Genomic DNA, 6,680 nt, shown 5'->3' on the forward strand with positions numbered 1-6,680 from the left:
ATTATGGAGACTGGGGTTTGATGTGACGAGCGAGCTGTTTGGCATTTGTTTTATTGTGATTTGTGTTGTGTAATTGGTACTGACCCCGTTTAATTGTTTTAAAAACTGTGGTGATCCATTCGGGGATGGTGAGCAGTTATTGAGCAGGTTTGATATGATGCATATGTGCTAGCTGGGATGAGTCGTCACTTGCAGTTACAAGAGTCTTCCGCTGTGTCAGACAATGTCCTTTAGTTATTCAGTTTTGTTAGCAGACAGTTTTGGTTTGGTTGTATTTCATTTAAAAGTTTTGGTTTGAGACATGTAATCACTTAAACTATATTTACTTTTAAAGTACGTTTCTTTGTTGTCTTATGATTATCATTGCCTCGGGTAACCGAGATGGTGACGTTCCTATACCTGAGTGGTCCTGGTAAGGCACTTGGAGTATGGGGGTGTCACAAAGTGGTATCAGAGCGATGATCCTGAAACCTGTAACCAATGAATCTAATGAATATAGGAAGTCAATTAAAATGAACCCGGGGTAGAAGTTGTAGGAGCTAATGCAAAGGCTTGGGAGACGTCCTAAAGTCGTGAACTCGCCCTACAATTTTGAACCGGTCACATGGGGTACGTGTCGGGATCGTATGTGTTATCTTCTGGTTTGTGTATCCATATAGTAACGTGTGGTGTGGAACAGTGGATGTGTGAATGTGGAGGATAGGAGGTATGGAGTAAATGTTGATCGATATGTGACTTGTATGATTGGATGAAGGCATGTTCTTTGTTTTATAATGTGGCATATTAGTGATATGAAGCAAAGTTATTATGTTGAGTATATAAAGAGCTGCGTTTATACATATGAATTGTTGTTGTTGTTGTTGTTGTTATGTTAATAATATAAAGGTTGTAATGTATAGTTGGGAAAGAAAGATAAGCATGCGGGTAGTGTTTACAAGTCAGCATGGCTCGATCGAGTGGGTCTGACTCGATCGAGTGGGTAGTTTACATTTTCTGGGCAGAATCGAGATTTTGGGCACTCGATCGAGTAAGTAGGGGCACTCGATCGAGTGGGGTCAGCTCGATCGAGTAGCTAGTCAACTCGATCGAGTGTGTTTTTGAGCAGTATTCTGATCAGGTTCTGGAGTCGAGGCACTCGATCGAGTAGGTAGGGCACTCGATCGAGTGGCCTCAACTCGATCGAGTGGGTTTTTGGGACTCCATCGAGTGGGTTTTATACAGGTCGTATGCATGTTTTGGGTTATAGTATGAGTGTTTAAGTCTACCTTTTTCTATATAGTTACAAGATGCCGCCAAAGAAAACCGCCTTGTATGCTAGAGCTGAGAGTATGACGGTTGACGACATAGTAAAGATGTTGGAGCACCAAGATGCTCTTATGGAAGCTTTGAAGAGAGTGGGAAAGGATAAGGAGGTTGATAACTCCAAGATCAATATCCACATATCTAGGTTCAGTCCGAAAGAGTATAAGGGAACCGGGGCGCCAATTCTTCTGGATAATTGGCGCTGAGAGATAGAGAATATCCTGGAGTTGGTGCACTGCCCGGATGAGTTGAAAGTGGAACAAGCTGCGTTCTACTTGAGGGAAGAGGCAGGTGAGTGGTGGGATAAGGTCAAGGTGAGTGCTAGGGAGATGTATATGAAGCAGGGACTACCTGCAATACCTTAGGATGAGTTCAGGAGAGCCATGAGACGTGAGTTTGTGCCAAAACATGTGAGGAGTAAGCTGATGGAGGAGTTCGATGAGTTTAAGATGACATCTGATATGACGGTGGCTGAGCACTACCGTAAGTTTAATGAGAAGTCCAGATACGCTGAGGATATGTGGCTGAGTGAGGAGAATCTAGCTTTGAGGTTTGAGAAGGGGTTGACCCCCAAGATTATAGAAAAGCTACTGGTGGGAGTCCTTACAGATGTTAAGGAAGTCTATGAGAGAGCTGGGAGGGCTGAGAGGTTGGTGGAGATGACCAAGGGAGAGGGGTGCTGAGAAGAGGAAGGCTGAGAGCGAGGGTGGTGGTCAATCCAACTATAAGAAGGGTAACCACACTCAGGCGAGAGCATATTCATCTGGTTCAGGGTTTAGTGCTGGGGCTTCATATGGGCGTGGCCGGAGGAGTGGTAGTAGTAGCTGGGGAATGACCTGTTTTAACTGTGGTGGTGTAGGCCACAAGAGACATGAGTGCACCAGTGCAGTGAGTGGGGGTTTCCAGAGACCGTCACAGGGGAGCTTTTTACAGGGTCCTGCTCAGAGTTATGCGAGTAACAGACCGGCTGGGTCATGGAACAACAACGGAGGTCAGAACAACGGTGGGGGCAACCGCAATGGCGGTAATTCTTATCAGAAACTAGCTACGAACACCAACAACAAACTAGCGTCGGGTGCTAAACCGGCTACCTCAGCTAGTACTGTCCAGGGAGGTGGGCAGAAGACCAGTGGCAAGCTGTTTATGATGGAAAAGAAAGCAGCTGAGGACGACACTCATGTTATCACTGGTACATTTCTTGTTAATGGTGTTTATACCTTTGTTTTGTTTGATTTGGGAGCGTCACAGTCGTTTGTATCATCGAATTATGTTAAAAGGTTGGGTTTGAGTGAATTTGAGTCTGTAAGAGAGGAAGTTTTTATACCTTCGGGGGAGTCTGTATCTTGTGGGAGGTTGTATAAGGGTGTGTCCATGATAGTTGGGCAAGTTGATCTACCTGTAAATTTGCTGGAGTTTCCTTTAGATGGGTTTGAGATGATAGTCGGGATGGATTGGTTGGGAAAGTATAAAGCTAAGATAGATGGTCATCAAAAGAAAGTTTCTTTGAGAGGTCCTAAGAGGATTAGCGTGTCTTATCGTGGGTTTGTTGTCAAACCCAAAGTTAAGTTGATTGCAACAGTGACCTTGAAGTCCTATCTGAGGAAAGGGTGCCCGTTGATCTTGTGCCATGTGAGGGATAACAGAGTGGAGAGTCCGACAGTTGAGCAGATACCAGTTGTGGGGGAGTTTCCAGATGTCTTTCCAGAGGAGATTCCAGGGTTGCCACCAAAGAGGGAGATAGATTTTAGTGTTGAGCTGAAACCGGGGACGTGGCCAATCTCTAAGGCACCGTACCGGATGGGTCCTAAGGAGCTGGAGGAGCTAAAGAAGCAGTTGGATGATCTGATTGAGAGGGGATACATTAGACCTAGTGTGTCACCGTGGGGAGCACCAGTTTTGTTTCTGAAGAAGAAAGATGGGAGCTTGAGGTTGTGCATAGATTATAGGGAGCTGAAAAGAGTGACAGTGAAAAATAAGTATCCTTTGCCAAGGATAGATGATTTGTTTGATCAGTTGAGTGGTGCAGCAGTCTTTTCTAAGATTAATTTGAGGTCGGGTTACCATCAGGTGAAGATTAGAGAGGAGGACATACCAAAGACAGCTTTCACGTCGAGGTATGGTCATTATGAGTATGTGGTGATGCCGTTTGGGTTATCTAATGCACCAGCTGTGTTTATGGGTTTGATGAACCGGGTCTTCAGTCAGTTCTTGGACAAGTTTGTGGTGGTTTTCATAGATGACATCTTAGTCTTTTCTAAGACTAAGGAGGAGCACGAGGAGCATCTGAGGATTGTGTTACAGACCTTGAGGGAGCATGAGTTATATGCAAAGTTGTCCAAGTGTGAGTTCTGGTTGGAGGAAGTTGCTTTTCTGGGGCATGTGATTTCAAAGAAGGGGGTAGCTGTGGATCCTGCAAAGATTGAAGTAGTTACCAAGTGGGAAGCACCAAAAAATGTAGCTGAGATCAGGAGTTTCTTGGGTTTAGCGGGGTATTATCGACGGTTCGTTAAGGATTTCCCCAAGATTGCTAGACCTATGACAACTTTGATGAGGAAAGAGAACAAGTTTCGCTGGGATGAAAGTTGTGAGATGGCTGATGCGTGTCTTTTATATGATATTTTACATCCCATTTTACACGCATTTCAGAGCTCATTCATGTAGTTTATGCTACAGTTCTCCCTATTTCCGTCTACTTTCGTGTTTTTGTACATTATTGAAGAAATGTGAAGAATCCAGCGGAAATCGAGCTAAATCCGTCCCCGAGTATCCTGCATTGCATTTGACGTGAAGTATTCGCTTAAGGAACGAGCTTGGTGCACAATCCAAGGCCCAAAAGACAAATCCACGAGATTATAAAAGTCAAGTAGCAGCTAAAGCAGTCGATCGACCACTACCTTCAGTCGATCGACCAACTATCGGGTTCCAGAAGCTACTGTACACTGCTAGTCAGTCGATCGACCACCATGCTCAGTCGATCGACCACATCGCTGCTTCAGACGAGAATTAAAAGATCGAGGAACTTGAAGCCCATTATGTTTAGGTTTTGGAAATAAAAGTTACGTATACTTTCTATATAACGTAACCTAGAACATCAGATACAAGGATCCAGTTTTTATCAAGTTTTACATTAAGTTTTACATATAGTTCTTTAGAAATAATTAGGGTTCGAGATTATTTTCGGTATTGAAGACAATTCGCTTTGTCATTCGGCTTTGTTCTTTTCCTTCGCAACTCACACGGTACTCTCTGGTTTTATTCAGTTATTTTGTTTTCGTTCATAGTTATAGAATTGCTAGATCAGTTCCCAAGCCGAATTGCCATCTTTTGTTAATTGTTTATTTTACCGTTTCAAGCATGAATTCTTCTGTCTATCTTATTAGTTTTATTGCTGTTATCGCCCTTAGCATGAGAAGCTAAATAGTTCGTGCTAGGATGTAGGGGAATTGTAGTGTAGGCGGCAATATAATGAACACGGACTGAATCGCGTGTCAGTCGATCGACTGACCACGTGAGGTTTTATTTTCGTTTTAATTGTTTTAATTCTTTATTCGGCGAATCGAGTGCACACGACTAGTTGAATGCTTAGGATATGACTGACCCATTAGATCGAGAGATAGGGTCAGTTATTAGATCACCAATTAAAATGACTAAACTATGCTGAGATCGAAAGATAGGTAAAGTTTAGACCGTAGTCAGTTTTCAGGACGAAAGTTAGTATTAGTGATATTAGGGACCTATAGCGAGATCGAAAGATGCTATTTGTTAAGAGTGGACCGAGATGACCTCTTTATTTCCCGCCTCATGTGTTTGATTTAGACCTGTTTAGTATGCTGCCGCCGAAACTATAACGAACCGACCATCTTAGTACCTCTTTTTATACTTGATTTCATATATTTCATTAGCTTACATTTCTTTTACTGCTATTAGTTGTAGACCAAATTCAATCAAACCCCCACCTTATTGTTACCTTAGACCGAATTTAAACAACTAGAAATTACGTCTGCCTCTCTGTGGTTCGACCCGACTGCCACTAGCTATAGTTGTAGTTGGAGATTATAAATTTATTTTTGACACCTCACGACGGGTATCAAATTTTGGCGCCGTTGCCGGGGAGGCAATTGTTCTAATTTTTAGTTGTTTTTATTTAGTCTTTCTTTAGTTTAAGGGACCTCCGTTCCTTAAACTTTTCTTATATTCTTTTTGTAGTTTCTTCTTATGCGCAGGTCACAGGGTGGTGAACTAGTACCATTAAATCCTGAGATCGAGAAATCCTTGCGCGAGTTGAGACGATCACAAAGGGTATTACCGATAGAGGAAGAGCTGAGTACTCTGTCAAGCTACTACAAGAACGCTCTATTCGAAGGAGATCCACCTACATCTCCTGCCTCTACTTCTTCAGCTGAGACAGTCACTTCTCCGGAAATTCCAGTCATGGCTGAAGAAGCAACCATTGCTAGTCACTCAGAGCCGACAGCTGCGAATCTCTACAAAGGATTCGAACTACCTGGGGAGGCGAGAAAATTCGAGCCAAAGCCTTCTTATATGAATCTGGTTGAGAGAAACCAGTTCGGGGGAGCTGCAAATGAAGATGCAGCCAAGCATATGGAGATTTTTATTGATTATTGCTGCTCTATACCCCCGCCGACCGGTGTAACCCAAGACCAGATCAAGGAGACCATGTTCATTTTCTCTCTTCGGGATGCTGCAAGAGGGTGGTGTAGAGATTTGGACCAAGCCGCTCATGGGATCACCGACTGGAATTCCTTAGCCCTGACATTCTACAAAAAGTACTTCTCTGCCTCGAAGACTAATGCCATTAGATCTCAGATCACGAGCTTTAAACAGGGGCCTGATGAGAACTTTATGAAGCATGGGTCCGTTTCAAGAAACTGGTGCGAACCATACCGCACCATGGGTTCGAAAAATGGAGTCTTTGCAATCGTTCTATAATGGGTCGTATGACGATCGAGGGCTATTTTGGATGTCATTGCACCAATGGCCGATTTGTTGAGAACATGGGAGAGACTAAGGGGTGGAAGATCATCGATGATTTGGCCACTCATAAGGTCAATATAGGAATTGAGAGGAAACCAGAGGAGAGAGCTGCTGAATCTTCCTCTGTTGCTGCACTAGAAGCTCTCACTGCAAGGTTTGACAAATATGAGTTGGGAGGAGCTTCTAAAGGTGGGATGTACCATGTTAATGCTGTTTTAGACGGTCCTTTCGTCTGTAGAAGATGTGGAGCTGAGGGGCATGTGTCAGAGAATTGTTCTGTCCCCTTTGAGTCTTGTGCTGCCTTTCAACACTATAGGCAGACAAACACGTACTATGAGCCGAATGTCCACCCCAACTTGAGGTGGAGTAGCCAGAATGTCCTG

The 6,680-nt window shown here is 43.6% G+C and overlaps 1 non-coding gene across 1 annotated transcript; it reads right to left on the bottom strand.

The window, feature by feature from the left end:
- Positions 1-6,114: 6,114 nt before the first annotated feature.
- LOC141609877 (small nucleolar RNA R71) lies at positions 6,115-6,220 on the bottom strand. Its single transcript, XR_012527783.1, has one exon. It is a non-coding gene; the product is annotated as a small nucleolar RNA R71 (small nucleolar RNA).
- Positions 6,221-6,680: the final 460 nt, after the last annotated feature.

This window comes from Silene latifolia, chromosome 10, assembly GCF_048544455.1.
Source record: "Silene latifolia isolate original U9 population chromosome 10, ASM4854445v1, whole genome shotgun sequence".
NCBI lineage: Eukaryota > Viridiplantae > Streptophyta > Magnoliopsida > Caryophyllales > Caryophyllaceae > Silene > Silene latifolia.